This window comes from Triticum urartu, chromosome 3A, assembly GCF_056163025.1.
Source record: "Triticum urartu cultivar PI428250 chromosome 3A, HENAU_Tu73, whole genome shotgun sequence".
Classification (NCBI taxonomy): domain Eukaryota; kingdom Viridiplantae; phylum Streptophyta; class Magnoliopsida; order Poales; family Poaceae; genus Triticum; species Triticum urartu.
The window spans coordinates 4,039,266-4,058,746 of record NC_141875.1 but is presented as its reverse complement, the minus strand read 5'-3'; positions in this window follow the sequence as shown (position 1 = coordinate 4,058,746).

Genomic DNA, 19,481 nt, shown 5'->3' with positions numbered 1-19,481 from the left:
TCCTATTAACCTTCAGGAATTTTGCTTGAGCATGAAGTGACACATTTCACTGTTTGAGTTTGAAACTATTGTTTTAAAAAACAATAATTATTTAGTAACACTAATATTTCTTGAATAATTAGTTTGCCCATTGTTTGACCATAGTTTGACCATAGTTGACCACAGTTTGACCAGATTTGACCAAAATTGAAATAATTAAAATAATTATTTAGTAACACTAATATTCTAGAATAATTAGTTTGACCATTGTTTGACCATAGTTTGCCCACTGTTTGAATATTTTTCAATTTTTTCCACTCTAAATCTTAAAAGCCCCATAACTTTTTTCTATTAGGTTTTTGAGAATTTAGAAAATGTTTAACGGGGTTCCCAACAACTAGACCACATATCACATGAGAAACTTATTTTCTTTTATTTTTTTGACATTTCCATTATTTTCTTTTATTTTTTTTAAAACTGAAAAGGCGATCCACGGGGGGGGGGGGGTACAGTTTGAAAATGGGACCTTTAGTACCGGTTCGTGGCACGAACCAGGACTAAAGGTCTCAACCCCATTAGTCCCGGTTCGTGCCTCAAACCGGGACTAATGGTCTAATCTTTAGTCCCGGTTTGAGGCACGAACCGGGACTAATGGTCATCGCACCCTTTAGTCCCGGGACTAATGGATGTAACTTTTCGAGTAGATGATTTTTCATATAAAAAACTTTTTCATCCGAGTTAGTATGCAAAAGTTATGCCCATTTTTACAAATTTCAGAGAGATTTTGCTAATAAAGTCAAAATTCACATTTGCAAATATTCCCAACAACTAGACCACATATCACATGAGAAACTTATTTTCTTTTATTTTTTTGACATTTCCATTATTTTCTTTTATTTTTTTTAAAACTGAAAAGGCGATCCACCGGGGGGGGGGGGTACAGTTTGAAAATGGGACCTTTAGTACCGGTTCGTGGCACGAACCGGGACTAAAGGTCTCAACCCCATTAGTCCCGGTTCGTGCCTCAAACCGGGACTAATGGTCTAATCTTTAGTCCCGGTTTGAGGCAAGAACCGGGACTAATGGTCATCGCACCCTTTAGTCCCGGGACTAATGGATGTAACTTTTCGAGTAGATGATTTTTCATATAAAAAACTTTTTCATCCGAGTTAGTATGCAAAAGTTATGCCCATTTTTACAAATTTCAGAGAGATTTTGCTAATAAAGTCAAAATTCACATTTGCAAATATTCCCAACAACTAGACCACATATCACATGAGAAACTTATTTTCTTTTATTTTTTTGACATTTCCATTATTTTCTTTTATTTTTTTTATAACTGAAAAGGCGATCCGCCGGGGGGGGGGGGGGGTACAGTTTGAAAATGGGATCTTTAGTACCGGTTCGTGGCACGAGCCGGGACTAAAGGTCTCAACCCCATTAGTCCCGGGTCGTGCCTCAAACCGGGACTAATGGTCTAATCTTTAGTCCCGGTTTGAGGCACGAACCGGGACTAATGGTCATCGCACCCTTTAGTCCCGGGACTAATGGATGTAACTTTTCGAGTAGATGATTTTTCATATAAAAAACTTTTTCATCCGAGTTAGTATGCAAAAGTTATGCCCATTTTTACAAATTTCAGATAGATTTTGCTAATAAAGTCAAAATTCACACTTGCAAATATTCCCAACAACCAGACCACATATCACATGAGAAACTTATTTTCTTTTATTTTTTTGACATTTCCATTATTTTCTTTTATTTTTTTTAAAACTGAAAAGGCGATCCACCGGGGGGGGGGTACAGTTTGAAAATGGGACCTTTAGTACCGGTTCGTGGCACGAACCGGGACTAAAGGTCTCAACCCCATTAGTCCCGGTTCGTGCCTCAAACCGGGACTAATGGTCTAATCTTTAGTCCCGGTTTGAGGCACGAACCGGGACTAATGGTCATCGCACCCTTTAGTCCCGGGACTAATGGATGTAACTTTTCGAGTAGATGATTTTTCATATAAAAAACTTTTTCATCCGAGTTAGTATGCAAAAGTTATGCCCATTTTTACAAATTTCAGAGAGATTTTGCTAATAAAGTCAAAATTCACATTTGCAAATATTCCCAACAACTAGACCACATATCACATGAGAAACTTATTTTCTTTTATTTTTTTGACATTTCCATTATTTTCTTTTATTTTTTTTAAAACTGAAAAGGTGATCCACGGGGGGGGGGGGGGGGGGGGGGTACAGTATGAAAATGGGACCTTTAGTACCGGTTCGTGGCACGAACCGGGACTAAAGGTCTCAACCCCATTAGTCCCGGTTCGTGCCTCAAATCGGTACTAATGGTCTAATCTTTAGTCCCGGTTTGAGGCACGCACCGGGACTAATGGTCATCGCACCCTTTAGTCCCGGGACTAATGGATGTAACTTTTCGAGTAGATGATTTTTCATATAAAAAACTTTTTCATCCGAGTTAGTATGCAAAAGTTATGCCCATTTTTACAAATTTCAGAGAGATTTTGCTAATAAAGTCAAAATTCACATTTGCAAATATTCCCAACAAATAGACCACATATCACATGAGAAACTTATTTTCTTTTATTTTTTTGACATTTCCATTATTTTCTTTTATTTTTTTTATAACTGAAAAGGCGATCCACCGGAGGGGGGGTGTACAGTTTGAAAATGGGACCTTTAGTACCGGTTCGTGGCACGAACCGGGACTAAAGGTCTCAACCCCATTAGTCCCGGTTCGTGCCTCAAACCGGGACTAATGGTCTAATCTTTAGTCCCGGTTTGAGGCACGAACCGGGACTAATGGTCATCGCACCCTTTAGTCCCGGGACTAATGGATGTAACTTTTCGAGTAGATGATTTTTCGTATAAAAAACTTTTTCATCCGAGTTAGTATGCAAAAGTTATGCCCATTTTTACAAATTTTAGAGAGATTTTGCTAATAAAGTCAAAATTCACATTTGCAAATATTCCCAACAACTAGACCACATATCACATGAGAAACTTATTTTCTTTTATTTTTTTGACATTTCCATTATTTTCTTTTATTTTTTTTAAAACTGAAAAGGCGATCCACCGGGGGGGGGGGTACAGTTTGAAAATGGGACCTTTAGTACCGGTTCGTGGCACGAACCGGGACTAAAGGTCTCAACCCCATTAGTCCCGGTTCGTGCCTCAAACCGGGACTAATGGTCTAATCTTTAGTCCCGGTTTGAGGCAAGAACCGGGACTAATGGTCATCGCACCCTTTAGTCCCGGGACTAATGGATGTAACTTTTCGAGTAGATGATTTTTCATATAAAAAACTTTTTCATCCGAGTTAGTATGCAAAAGTTATGCCCATTTTTACAAATTTCAGAGAGATTTTGCTAATAAAGTCAAAATTCACATTTGCAAATATTCCCAACAACTAGACCACATATCACATGAGAAACTTATTTTCTTTTATTTTTTTGACATTTCCATTATTTTCTTTTATTTTTTTTATAACTGAAAAGGCGATCCGCCGGGGGGGGGGGGGGGGGGTACAGTTTGAAAATGGGATCTTTAGTACCGGTTCGTGGCACGAGCCGGGACTAAAGGTCTCAACCCCATTAGTCCCGGGTCGTGCCTCAAACCGGGACTAATGGTCTAATCTTTAGTCCCGGTTTGAGGCACGAAACAGGACTAATGGTCATCGCACCCTTTAGTCCCGGGACTAATGGATGTAACTTTTCAAGTAGATGATTTTTCATATAAAAAACTTTTTCATCCGAGTTAGTATGCAAAAGTTATGCCCATTCTTACAAATTTCAGAGAGATTTTGCTAATAAAGTCAAAATTCACATTTGCAAATATTCCCAACAACTAGACCACATATCACATGAGAAACTTATTTTCTTTTATTTTTTTGACATTTCCATTATTTTCTTTTATTTTTTTTAAAACTGAAAAGGCGATCCACCGGGGGAGTGCAGTTTGAAAATGGGACCTTTAGTACCGGTTCGTGGCACGAACCGGGACTAAAGGTCTCAACCCCATTAGTCCCGGTTCGTGCCTCAAACCGGGACTAATGGTCTAATCTTTAGTCCCGGTTTGAGGCACGAACCGGGACTAATGGTCATCGCACCCTTTAGTCCCGGGACTAATGGATGTAACTTTTCGAGTAGATGATTTTTCATATAAAAAACTTTTTCATCCGAGTTAGTATGCAAAAGTTATGCCCATTTTTACAAATTTCAGAGAGATTTTGCTAATAAAGTCAAAATTCACATTTGCAAATATTCCCAACAACTAGACCACATATCACATGAGAAACTTATTTTCTTTTATTTTTTTGACATTTCCATTATTTTCTTTTATTTTTTTAAAACGGAAACGGCGATCCACGGAGGGGGGGGGGTACAGATTGAAAATGGGACCTTTACTACCGGTTCGTGGCACGAACCGGGACTAAAGGTCTCAACCCCATTAGTCCCGGTTCGTGCCTCAAACCGGGACTAATGGTCTAATCTTTAGTCCCGGTTTGAGGCACGAACCGGGACTAATGGTCATCGCACCCTTTAGTCCCGGGACTAATGGATGTAACTTTTCGAGTAGATGATTTTTCATATAAAAAACTTTTTCATCGGAGTTAGTATGCAAAAGTTATGCCCATTTTTACAAATTTCAGATAGATTGTGCTAATAAAGTCAAAATTCACACTTGCAAATATTCCCAACAACCAGACCACATATCACATGAGAAACTTATTTTCTTTTATTTTTTTGACATTTCCATTATTTTCTTTTATTTTTTTTATAACTGAAAAGGCGATCCACCGGGGGGCATTTGCAAATATTCCCAACAACCAGACCACATATCACATGAGAAACTTATTTTCTTTTATTTTTTTGACATTTCCATTATTTTCTTTTCTTTTTTTAAAACTGAAAAGGCGATCCACCAGGGGGGGTACAGTTTGAAAATGGGACCTTTAGTACCGGTTCGTGGCACGAACCGGGACTCTCAACCCCATTAGTCCCGGTTCGTGCCTCAAACCGGGACTATTGGTCCAATCTTTAGTCCCGGTTTGAGGCACGAACCGGGACTAATGGTCATCACACCCTTTAGTCCCGGGACTAATGGATGTAACTTTTCGAGTAGATGATTTTTCATATAAAAAACTTTTTCATCCGAGTTAGTATGCAAAAGTTATGCCCATTTTTACAAATTTCAGAGAGATTTTGCTAATAAAGTCAAAATTCACATTTGCAAATATTCCCAACAACTAGACCACATATCACATGAGAAACTTATTTTCTTTTATTTTTTGACATTTCCATTATTTTCTTTTATTTTTTTTAAAACTGAAAAGGCGATCCACCGGGGGGGGGGGGTACAGTTTGAAAATGGGACCTTTAGTACCGGTTCGTGGCACGAACCGGGACTAAAGGTCTCAACCCCATTAGTCCCGGTTCGTGCCTCAAACCGGGACTAATGGTCTAATCTTTAGTCCCGGTTTGAGGCACGAACCGGGACTAATGGTCATCGCACCCTTTAGTCCCGGGACTAATGAATGTAACTTTTCGAGTAGAGGATTTTTCATATAAAAAACTTTTTCATCCGAGTTAGTATGCAAAAGTTATGCCCATTTTTACAAATTTTAGAGAGATTTTGCTAATAAAGTCAAAATTCACATTTGCAAATATTCCCAACAACTAGACCACATATCACATGAGAAACTTATTTTCTTTTATTTTTTGACATTTCCATTATTTTCTTTTATTTTTTATAAAACTGAAAAGGTGATCCACGGGGGGGGGGGGGGGGGTACAGTATGAAAATGGGACCTTTAGTACCGGTTCGTGGCACGAACCGGGACTAAAGGTCTCAACCCCATTAGTCCCGGTTCGTGCCTCAAATCGGTACTAATGGTCTAATCTTTAGTCCCGGTTTGAGGCACGCACCGGGACTAATGGTCATCGCACCCTTTAGTCCCGGGACTAATGGATGTAACTTTTCGAGTAGATGATTTTTCATATAAAAAACTTTTTCATGCGAGTTAGTATGCAAAAGTTATGCCCATTTTTACAAATTTCAGAGAGATTTTGCTAATAAAGTCAAAATTCACATTTGCAAATATTCCCAACAAATAGACCACATATCACATGAGAAACTTATTTTCTTTTATTTTTTTGACATTTCCATTATTTTCTTTTATTTTTTATAACTGAAAAGGCGATGCACCGGGGGGGGTGTACAGTTTGAAAATGGGACCTTTAGTACCGGTTCGTGGCACGAACCGGGACTAAAGGTGTCAACCCCATTAGTCCCGGTTCGTGCCTCAAACCGGGACTAATGGTCTAATCTTTAGTCCCGCTTTGAGGCACGAACCGGGACTAATGGTCATCGCACCCTTTAGTCCCGGGACTAATGGATGTAACTTTTCGAGTAGATGATTTTTCGTATAAAAAACTTTTTCATCCGAGTTAGTATGCAAAAGTTATGCCCATTTTTACAAATTTTAGAGAGATTTTGCTAATAAAGTCAAAATTCACATTTGCAAATATTCCCAACAACTAGACCACATATCACATGAGAAACTTATTTTCTTTTATTTTTTTGACATTTCCATTATTTTCTTTTATTTTTTTTAAAACTGAAAAGGTGATCCACGGGGGGGGGGGGGGGGTACAGTTTGAAAATGGGACCTTTAGTACCAGTTCGTGGCACGAACCGGGACTAAAGGTCTCAACCCGATTAGTCCCGGTTCGTGCCTCAAATCGGTACTAATGGTCTAATATTTAGTCCCGGTTTGAGGCACGCACCGGGACTAATGGTCATCGCACCCTTTAGTCCCGGGACTAATGGATGTAACTTTTCGAGTAGATGATTTTTCATATAAAAAACTTTTTCATCCGAGTTAGTATGCAAAAGTTATGCCCATTTTTACAAATTTCAGAGAGATTTTGCTAATAAAGTCAAAATTCACATTTGCAAATATTCCCAACAACCAGACCACATATCACATGAGAAACTTATTTTCTTTTATTTTTTTGACATTTCCATTATTTTCTTTTATTTTTTTTTAAAACTGAAAAGGCGATCCACCGGGGGGGGGGGGTACAGTTTGAAAATGGGACCTTTAGTACCGGTTCGTGGCACGAACCGGGATTAAAGGTCTCAACCCCATTAGTCCCGGTTCGTGCCTCAAACCGGGACTAATGGTCTAATCTTTAGTTCCGGTTTGAGGCACGAACCGGGACTAATGGTCATCGCACCCTTTAGTCCCGGGACTAATGGATGTAACTTTTCGAGTAGATGATTTTTCATATAAAAAACTTTTTCATCCGAGTTAGTATGCAAACGTTATGCCCATTTTTACAAATTTCAGAGAGATTTTGCTAATAAAGTCAAAATTCACATTTGCAAATATTCCCAACAACTAGACCACATATCACATGAGAAACTTATTTTCTTTTATTTTTTTGACATTTCCATTATTTTCTTTTATTTTTTTTTAAACTGAAAAGGCGATCCACCGGGGGGGGGGGGGTACAGTTTGAAAATGGGACCTTTAGTACCGGTTCGTGGCACGAACCGGGACTAAAGGTCTCAACCCCATTAGTCCCGGTTCGTGCCTCAAACCGCGACTAATGGTCTAATCTTTATTCCCGGTTTGAGGCAAGAACCGGGACTAATGGTCATCGCACCCTTTAGTCCCGGGACTAATGGATGTAACTTTTCGAGTAGATGATTTTTCATATAAAAAACTTTTTCATCCGAGTTAGTATGCAAAAGTTATGCCCATTTTTACAAATTTCAGAGAGATTTTGCTAATAAAGTCAAAATTCACATTTGCAAATATTCCCAACAACCAGACCACATATCACATGAGAAACTTATTTTCTTTTATTCTTTTGACATTTCCATTATTTTCTTTTATTTTTTTAAAACTGAAAAGGCGATCCACCAGGGGGGGTACAGTTTGAAAATGGGACCTTTAGTACCGGTTCGTGGCACGAACCGGGACTCTCAACCCCATTAGTCCCGGTTCGTGCCTCAAACCGGGACTATTGGTCCAATCTTTAGTCCCGGTTTGAGGCACGAACCGGGACTAATGGTCATCACACCCTTTAGTCCCGGGACTAATGGATGTAACTTTTCGAGTAGATGATTTTTCATATAAAAAACTTTTTCATCCGAGTTAGTATGCAAAAGTTATGCCCATTTTTACAAATTTCAGAGAGATTTTGCTAATAAAGTCAAAATTCACATTTGCAAATATTCCCAACAACCAGACCACATATCACATGAGAAACTTATTTTCTTTTATTTTTTTGACATTTCCATTATTTTCTTTTATTTTTTTTAAAACTGAAAAGGCGATCCACCAGGGGGGCGGTACAGTTTGAAAATGGGACCTTTAGTACCGGTTCGTGGCACGAACCGGGACTAAAGGTCTCAACCCCATTAGTCCCGGTTCGTGCCTCAAACCGGGACTAATGGTCTAATCTTTAGTCCCGGTTTGAGGCACGAACCGGGACTAATGGTCATCGCACCCTTTAGTCCCGGGACTAATGGATGTAACTTTTCGAGTAGATGATTTTTCATATAAAAAACTTTTTCATCCGAGTTAGTATGCAAAAGTTATGCCCATTTTTACAAATTTTAGAGAGATTTTGCTAATAAAGTCAAAATTCACATTTGCAAATATTCCCAACAACTAGACCACATATCACATGAGAAACTTATTTTCTTTTATTTTTTTGACATTTCCATTATTTTCTTTTATTTTTTATAAAACTGAAAAGGTGATCCACGGGGGGGGGGGGGGGTACAGTATGAAAATGGGACCTTTAGTACCGGTTCGTGGCACGAACCGGGACTAAAGGTCTCAACCCCATTAGTCCCGGTTCGTGCCTCAAATCGGTACTAATGGTCTAATCTTTAGTCCCGGTTTGAGGCACGCACCGGGACTAATGGTCATCGCACCCTTTAGTCCCGGGACTAATGGATGTAACTTTTCGAGTAGATGATTTTTCATATAAAAAACTTTTTCATCCGAGTTAGTATGCAAAAGTTATGCCCATTTTTACAAATTTCAGAGAGATTTTGCTAATAAAGTCAAAATTCACATTTGCAAATATTCCCAACAAATAGACCACATATCACATGAGAAACTTATTATCTTTTATTTTTTTGACATTTCCATTATTTTCTTTTATTTTTTTTATAACTGAAAAGGCGATCCACCGGAGGGGGGGTGTACAGTTTGAAAATGGGACCTTTAGTACCGGTTCGTGGCACGAACCGGGACTAAAGGTCTCAACCCCATTAGTCCCGGTTCGTGCCTCAAACCGGGACTAATGGTCTAATCTTTAGTCCCGGTTTGAGGCACGAACCGGGACTAATGGTCATCGCACCCTTTAGTCCCGGGACTAATGGATGTAACTTTTCGAGTAGATGATTTTTCGTATAAAAAACTTTTTCATCCGAGTTAGTATGCAAAAGTTATGCCCATTTTTACAAATTTTAGAGAGATTTTGCTAATAAAGTCAAAATTCACATTTGCAAATATTCCCAACAACTAGACCACATATCACATGAGAAACTTATTTTCTTTTATTTTTTTGACATTTCCATTATTTTCTTTTATTTTTTTTAAAACTGAAAAGGCGATCCACCGGGGGGGGGGGTACAGTTTGAAAATGGGACCTTTAGTACCGGTTCGTGGCACGAACCGGGACTAAAGGTCTCAACCCCATTAGTCCCGGTTCGTGCCTCAAACCGGGACTAATGGTCTAATCTTTAGTCCCGGTTTGAGGCAAGAACCGGGACTAATGGTCATCGCACCCTTTAGTCCCGGGACTAATGGATGTAACTTTTCGAGTAGATGATTTTTCATATAAAAAACTTTTTCATCCGAGTTAGTATGCAAAAGTTATGCCCATTTTTACAAATTTCAGAGAGATTTTGCTAATAAAGTCAAAATTCACATTTGCAAATATTCCCAACAACTAGACCACATATCACATGAGAAACTTATTTTCTTTTATTTTTTTGACATTTCCATTATTTTCTTTTATTTTTTTTATAACTGAAAAGGCGATCCGCCGGGGGGGGGGGGTACAGTTTGAAAATGGGATCTTTAGTACCGGTTCGTGGCACGAGCCGGGACTAAAGGTCTCAACCCCATTAGTCCCGGGTCGTGCCTCAAACCGGGACTAATGGTCTAATCTTTAGTCCCGGTTTGAGGCACGAAACGGGACTAATGGTCATCGCACCCTTTAGTCCCGGGACTAATGGATGTAACTTTTCAAGTAGATGATTTTTCATATAAAAAACTTTTTCATCCGAGTTAGTATGCAAAAGTTATGCCCATTCTTACAAATTTCAGAGAGATTTTGCTAATAAAGTCAAAATTCACATTTGCAAATATTCCCAACAACTAGACCACATATCACATGAGAAACTTATTTTCTTTTATTTTTTTGACATTTCCATTATTTTCTTTTATTTTTTTTAAAACTGAAAAGGCGATCCACCGGGGGAGTGCAGTTTGAAAATGGGACCTTTAGTACCGGTTCGTGGCACGAACCGGGACTAAAGGTCTCAACCCCATTAGTCCCGGTTCGTGCCTCAAACCGGGACTAATGGACTAATCTTTAGTCCCGGTTTGAGGCACGAACCGGGACTAATGGTCATCGCACCCTTTAGTCCCGGGACTAATGGATGTAACTTTTCGAGTAGATGATTTTTCATATAAAAAACTTTTTCATCCGAGTTAGTATGCAAAAGTTATGCCCATTTTTACAAATTTCAGAGAGATTTTGCTAATAAAGTCAAAATTCACATTTGCAAATATTCCCAACAACTAGACCACATATCACATGAGAAACTTATTATCTTTTATTTTTTTGACATTTCCATTATTTTCTTTTATTTTTTTTATAACTGAAAAGGCGATCCACCGGAGGGGGGGTGTACAGTTTGAAAATGGGACCTTTAGTACCGGTTCGTGGCACGAACCGGGACTAAAGGTCTCAACCCCATTAGTCCCGGTTCGTGCCTCAAACCGGGACTAATGGTCTAATCTTTAGTCCCGGTTTGAGGCACGAACCGGGACTAATGGTCATCGCACCCTTTAGTCCCGGGACTAATGGATGTAACTTTTCGAGTAGATGATTTTTCATATAAAAAACTTTTTCATCGGAGTTAGTATGCAAAAGTTATGCCCATTTTTACAAATTTCAGATAGATTTTGCTAATAAAGTCAAAATTCACACTTGCAAATATTCCCAACAACCAGACCACATATCACATGAGAAACTTATTTTCTTTTATTTTTTTGACATTTCCATTATTTTCTTTTATTTTTTTTTAAAACTGAAAAGGCGATCCACCGGGGGGCATTTGCAAATATTCCCAACAACCAGACCACATATCACATGAGAAACTTATTTTCTTTTATTTTTTTGACATTTCCATTATTTTCTTTTATTTTTTTAAAACTGAAAAGGCGATCCACCAGGGGGGGTACAGTTTGAAAATGGGACCTTTAGTACCGGTTCGTGGCACGAACCGGGACTCTCAACCCCATTAGTCCCGGTTCGTGCCTCAAACCGGGACTATTGGTCCAATCTTTAGTCCCGGTTTGAGGCACGAACCGGGACTAATGGTCATCACACCCTTTAGTCCCGGGACTAATGGATCTAACTTTTCGAGTAGATGATTTTTCATATAAAAAACTTTTTCATCCGAGTTAGTATGCAAAAGTTATGCCCATTTTTACAAATTTCAGAGAGATTTTGCTAATAAAGTCAAAATTCACATTTGCAAATATTCCCAACAACTAGACCACATATCACATGAGAAACTTATTTTCTTTTATTTTTTTGACATTTCCATTATTTTCTTTTATTTTTTTAAAACTGAAAAGGCGATCCACCGGGGGGGGGGGGGGTACAGTTTGAAAATGGGACCTTTAGTACCGGTTCGTGGCACGAACCGGGACTAAAGGTCTCAACCCCATTAGTCCCGGTTCGTGCCTCAAACCGGGACTAATGGTCTAATCTTTAGTCCCGGTTTGAGGCACGAACCGGGACTAATGGTCATCGCACCCTTTAGTCCCGGGACTAATGAATGTAACTTTTCGAGTAGAGGATTTTTCATATAAAAAACTTTTTCATCCGAGTTAGTATGCAAAAGTTATGCCCATTTTTACAAATTTTAGAGAGATTTTGCTAATAAAGTCAAAATTCACATTTGCAAATATTCCCAACAACTAGACCACATATCACATGAGAAACTTATTTTCTTTTATTTTTTGACATTTCCATTATTTTCTTTTATTTTTTATAAAACTGAAAAGGTGATCCACGGGGGGGGGGGGGGGGGGGGTACAGTATGAAAATGGGACCTTTAGTACCGGTTCGTGGCACGAACCGGGACTAAAGGTCTCAACCCCATTAGTCCCGGTTCGTGCCTCAAATCGGTACTAATGGTCTAATCTTTAGTCCCGGTTTGAGGCACGCACCGGGACTAATGGTCATCGCACCCTTTAGTCCCGGGACTAATGGATGTAACTTTTCGAGTAGATGATTTTTCATATAAAAAACTTTTTCATGCGAGTTAGTATGCAAAAGTTATGCCCATTTTTACAAATTTCAGAGAGATTTTGCTAATAAAGTCAAAATTCACATTTGCAAATATTCCCAACAAATAGACCACATATCACATGAGAAACTTATTTTCTTTTATTTTTTTGACATTTCCATTATTTTCTTTTATTTTTTTTAAAACTGAAAAGGCGATCCACAGGGGGGGGTACAGTTTGAAAATGGGACCTTTAGTACCGGTTCGTGGCACGAACCGGGACTAAAGGTCTCAACCCCATTAGTCCCGGTTCGTGCCTCAAATCGGTACTAATGGTCTAATCTTTAGTCCCGGTTTGAGGCACGCACCGGGACTAATGGTCATCGCACCCTTTAGTCCCGGGACTAATGGATGTAACTTTTCGAGTAGATGATTTTTCATATAAAAAACTTTTTCATGCGAGTTAGTATGCAAAAGTTATGCCCATTTTTACAAATTTCAGAGAGATTTTGCTAATAAAGTCAAAATTCACATTTGCAAATATTCCCAACAACTAGACCACATATCACATGAGAAACTTATTTTCTTTTATTTTTTTGACATTTCCATTATTTTCTTTTATTTTTTTTAAAACTGAAAAGGCGATCCACAGGGGGGGGTACAGTTTGAAAATGGGACCTTTAGTACCGGTTCGTGGCACGAACCGGGACTAAAGGTCTCAACCCCATTAGTCTCGGTTCGTGCCTCAAACCGGGACTAATGGTCTAATCTTTAGTCCCGGTTTGAGGCACGAACCGGGACTAATGGTCATCGCACCCTTTAGTCCCGGGACTAATGGATGTAACTTTTCGAGTAGATGATTTTTCATATAAAAAACTTTTTCATCCGAGTTAGTATGCAAAAGTTATGCCCATTTTTACAAATTTCAGAGAGATTTTGCTAATAAAGTCAAAATTCACATTTGCAAATATTCCCAACAACTAGACCACATATCACATGAGAAACTTATTTTCTTTTATTTTTTTGACATTTCCATTATTTTCTTTTATTTTTTTAAAACTGAAAAGGCGATCCACGGGGGGGGGGGGGGGGTACAGTTTGAAAATGGGACCTTTAGTACCGGTTCGTGGCACGAACCGGGACTAAAGGTCTCAACCCCATTAGTCCCGGTTCGTGCCTCAAACCGGGACTAATGGTCTAATCTTTAGTCCCGGTTTGAGGCACGAACCGGGACTAATGGTCATCGCACCCTTTAGTCCCGGGACTAATGGATGTAACTTTTCGAGTAGATGATTTTTCATATAAAAAACTTTTTCATCCGAGTTAGTATGCAAAAGTTATGCCCATTTTTACAAATTTCAGAGAGATTTTGCTAATAAAGTCAAAATTCACATTTGCAAATATTCCCAACAAATAGACCACATATCACATGAGAAACTTATTTTCTTTTATTTTTTTGACATTTCCATTATTTTCTTTTATTTTTTTTATAACTGAAAAGGCGATGCACCGGGGGGGGGGGGTGTACAGTTTGAAAATGGGACCTTTAGTACCGGTTCGTGGCACGAACCGGGACTAAAGGTGTCAACCCCATTAGTCCCGGTTCGTGCCTCAAACCGGGACTAATGGTCTAATCTTTAGTCCCGCTTTGAGGCACGAACCGGGACTAATGGTCATCGCACCCTTTAGTCCCGGGACTAATGGATGTAACTTTTCGAGTAGATGATTTTTCGTATAAAAAACTTTTTCATCCGAGTTAGTATGCAAAAGTTATGCCCATTTTTACAAATTTTAGAGAGATTTTGCTAATAAAGTCAAAATTCACATTTGCAAATATTCCCAACAACTAGACCACATATCACATGAGAAACTTATTTTCTTTTATTTTTTTGACATTTCCATTATTTTCTTTTATTTTTTTTAAAACTGAAAAGGTGATCCACGGGGGGGGGGGGGGGGGTACAGTTTGAAAATGGGACCTTTAGTACCAGTTCGTGGCACGAACCGGGACTAAAGGTCTCAACCCGATTAGTCCCGGTTCGTGCCTCAAATCGGTACTAATGGTCTAATCTTTAGTCCCGGTTTGAGGCACGCACCGGGACTAATGGTCATCGCACCCTTTAGTCCCGGGACTAATGGATGTAACTTTTCGGGTAGATGATTTTTCATATAAAAAACTTTTTCATCCGAGTTAGTATGCAAAAGTTATGCCCATTTTTACAAATTTCAGAGAGATTTTGCTAATAAAGTCAAAATTCACATTTGCAAATATTCCCAACAACTAGACCACATATCACATGAGAAACTTATTTTCTTTTATTTTTTTGACATTTCCATTATTTTCTTTTATTTTTTTATAACTGAAAAGGCGATCCACCGGGGGGGGGGGGGTACAGTTTGAAAATGGGACCTTTAGTACCGGTTCGTGGCACGAACCGGGATTAAAGGTCTCAACCCCATTAGGCCCGGTTCGTGCCTCAAACCGGGACTAATGGTCTAATCTTTAGTCCCGGTTTGAGGCACGAACCGGGACTAATGGTCATCGCACCCTTTAGTCCCGGGACTAATGGATGTAACTTTTCGAGTAGATGATTTTTCATATAAAAAACTTTTTCATCCGAGTTAGTATGCAAAAGTTATGCCCATTTTTACAAATTTCAGAGAGATTTTGCTAATAAAGTCGAAATTCACATTTGCAAATATTCCCAACAACTAGACCACATATCACATGAGAAACTTATTTTCTTTTATTTTTTTGACATTTCCATTATTTTCTTTTATTTTTTTGAAAACTGAAAAGGTGATCCACAGGGGGGGGTACAGTTTGAAAATGGGACCTTTAGTACCGGTTCGTGGCACGAACCGGGACTAAAGGTCTCAACCCCATTAGTCCCGGTTCGTGCCTCAAACCGGGACTAATGGTCTAATCTTTAGTCCCGGTTTGAGGCACGAACCGGGACTAATGGTCATCGCACCCTTTAGTCCCGGGACTAATGGATGTAACTTTTCGAGTAGATGATTTTTCATATAAAAAACTTTTTCATCCGAGTTAGTATGCAAAAGTTATGCCCATTTTTACAAATTTCAGAGAGATTTTGCTAATAAAGTCAAAATTCACATTTGCAAATATTCCCAACAACTAGACCACATATCACATGAGAAACTTATTTTCTTTTATTTTTTTGACATTTCCATTATTTTCTTTTATTTTTTTTAAAACTGAAAAGGCGATCCACAGGGGGGGGGGTACAGTTTGAAAATGGGACCTTTAGTACCGGTTCGTGGCACGAACCGGGACTAAAGGTCTCAACCCCATTAGTCTCGGTTCGTGCCTCAAACCGGGACTAATGGTCTAATCTTTAGTCCCGGTTTGAGGCACGAACTGGGACTAATGGTCATTGCACCCTTTAGTCCCGGGACTAATGGATGTAACTTTTCGAGGAGATGATTTTTCATATAAAAAACTTTTTCATCCGAGTTAGTATGCAAAAGCTATGCCCATTTTTACAAATTTCAGAGAGATTTTGCTAATAAAGTCAAAATTAACATTTGCAAATATTCCCAACAACTAGACCACATATCACATGAGAAACTTATTTTCTTTTATTTTTGACATTTCCATTATTTTCTTTTATTTTTTTCAAAACTGAAAAGGCGATCCACAGGGGGGGGGGTACAGTTTGAAAATGGGACCTTTAGTACCGGTTCGTGGCACGAACCGGGACTAAAGGTCTCAACCCCATTAGTCCCGGTTCGTGCCTCAAACCGGGACTAATGGTCTAATCTTTAGTCCCGGTTTGAGGCACGAACCGGGACTAATGGTCATCGCACCCTTTAGTCCCGGGACTAATGGATGTAACTTTTCGAGTAGATGATTTTTCATATAAAAAACTTTTTCATCCGAGTTAGTATGCAAAAGTTATGCCCATTTTTACAAATTTCAGAGAGATTTTGCTAATAAAGTCAAAATTCACATTTGCAAATATTCCCAACAACTAGACCACATATCACATGAGAAACTTATTTTCTTTTATTTTTTTGACATTTCCATTATTTTCTTTTATTTTTTTTAAAACTGAAAAGGCGATCCACCGGGGGAGTGCAGTTTGAAAATGGGACCTTTAGTCCCGGTTTGAGGCGCGAACCGGGACTAATGGTCATCGCACCCTTTAGTCCCGGGACTAATGGATGTAACTTTTCGAGTAGATGATTTTTCATATAAAAAACTTTTTCATCCGAGTTAGGATGCAAAAGTTATGCCCATTTTTACAAATTTCAGAGAGATTTTGCTAATAAAGTCAAAATTCACATTTGCAAATATTCCCAACAACTAGACCACATATCACATGAGAAACTTATTTTCTTTTATTTTTTTGACATTTCCATTATTTTCTTTTATTTTTTTTAAAACTGAAAAGGCGATCCACAGGGGGGGGGGGTACAGTTTGAAAATGGGACCTTTAGTACCGGTTCATGGCACGAACCGGGACTAAAGGTCTCAACCCCATTAGTCTCGGTTCGTGCCTCAAACCGGGACTAATGGTCTAATCTTTAGTCCCGGTTTGAGGCACGCACCGGGACTAATGGTCATCGCACCCTTTAGTCCCGGGACTAATGGATGTAACTTGTCGAGTAGATGATTTTTCATATAAAAAACTTTTTCATCCGAGTTAGTATGCAAAAGTTATGCCCATTTTTAAAAATTTCAGAGAGATTTTGCTAATAAAGTCAAAATTCACATTTGCAAATATTCCCAACAACTAGACCACATATCACATGAGAAACTTATTTTCTTTTATTTTTTGACATTTCCATTATTTTCTTTTATTTTTTTTATAACTGAAAAGGCGATCCACCGGGGGGGGGGGTACAGTTTGAAAATGGGACCTTTACTACCGGTCGTGGCACGAACCGGGACTAAAGGTCTCAACCCCATTAGTCCCGGTTCGTGCATCAAACCGGGACTAATGGTCTAATCTTTAGTCCCGGTTTGAGGCACGAACCGGGACTAATGGTCATCGCACCCTTTAGTCCCGGGACTAATGGATGTAACTTTTCGAGTAGATGATTTTTCATATAAAAAACTTTTTCATCCGAGTTAGTATGCAAAAGTTATGCCCATTCTTACAAATTTCAGAGAGATTTTGCTAATAAAGTCAAAATTCACATTTGCAAATATTCCCAACAACTAGACCACATATCACATGAGATACTTATTTTCTTTTATTTTTTTGACATTTCCATTATTTTCTTTTATTTTTTTGAAAACTGAAAAGGCGATTCACGGGGGGGGGGGGGTATAGTTTGAAAATGGGACCTTTAAAACCGGTTCGTGGCACGAACCGGGACTAAAGGTCTCAACCCCATTAGTCCCGGTTCGTGCCTCGAACCGGGACTAATGGTCTCAACCCCATTAGTCCCGGTTCGTGCCTCAAACAGGGACTAATGGTCTAATCTTTAGTCCCGGTTTGAGGCACGAACCGGGACTAGTGGTCATCGCACCCTTTAGTCCCGGGACTAATGGATGTAACTTTTCGAGTAGATGATTTTTCATATAAAAAACTTTTTCATCCGAGTTAGTATGCAAAAGTTATGCCCATTTTTACAAATTTCAGAGAGATTTTGCTAATAAAGTCAAAATTCCCATTTGCAAATATTCCCAACAACTAGACTACATATCACATGAGAAACTTATTTTCTTTTATTTTTTTGACATTTCCATTATTTTCTTTTATTTTTTTTAAAACTGAAAAAGGCGATCCACGGGGGGGGGGGGGGGGGGGTACAGTTTGAAAATGGGACCTTTAGTCCCGGTTTGAGGCACGAACCGGGACTAATGGTCATCGCACCCTTTAGTCCCGGGACTAATGGATGTAACTTTTCGAGTAGATGATTTTTCATATAAAAAACTTCTTCATCCGAGTTAGGATGCAAAAGTTATGCCCATTTTTACAAATTTCAGAGAGATTTTGCTAATAAAGTCAAAATTCACATTTGCAAATATTCCCAACAACTAGACCACATATCACATGAGAAACTTATTTTCTTTTATTTTTTTGACATTCCATTATTTTCTTTTATATTTTTAAAACTGAAAAGGCGATCCATGGGGGGGGGTACAGTTTGAAAATGGGACCTTTAGTCCCGGTTTGAGGCACGAACCGGGACTAATGGTCATCGCACCCTTTAGTCCCGGGACTAATGGATGTAACTTTTCGAGTAGATGATTTTTCATATAAAAAACTTTTTCATCCGAGTTAGTATGCAAAAGCTATGCCCATTTTTATAAATTTCAGAGAGATTTTGCTAATAAAGTCAAAATTAACATTTGCAAATATTCCCAACAACTAGACCACATATCACATGAGAAACTTATTTTCTTTTTTTTGACATTTCCATTATTTTCTTTTTTTTAAACTGAAAAGGCGATCCACCGGGGGGGGGGGGTGGGGGGTACAGTTTGAAAATGGGACCTTTAGTACCAGTTCGTGGCACGAACCGGGACTAAAGGTCTCAACCCCATTAGTCCCGGTTCGTGCCTCAAACCGGGACTAATGGTCTAATCTTTAGTCCCGGTTTGAGGCACGAAACGGGACTAATGGTCATCGCACCCTTTAGTCCCGGGACTAATGGATGTACCTTTTCGAGTAGATGATTTTTCATATAAAAAACTTTTTCATCCGAGTTAGTATGCAAAAGTTATGCCCATTTTTACAAATTTCAGAGAGATTTTGCTAATAAAGTCAAAATTCACATTTGCAAATATTCCCAACAACTAGACCACATATCACATGAGAAACTTATTTTCTTTTATTTTTTTGACATTTCCATTATTTTCTTTTATTTTTTTTAAAACTGAAAAGGCGATCCACAGGGGGGGGGTACAGTTTGAAAATGGGACCTTTAGTACCGGTTCGTGGCACGAACCGG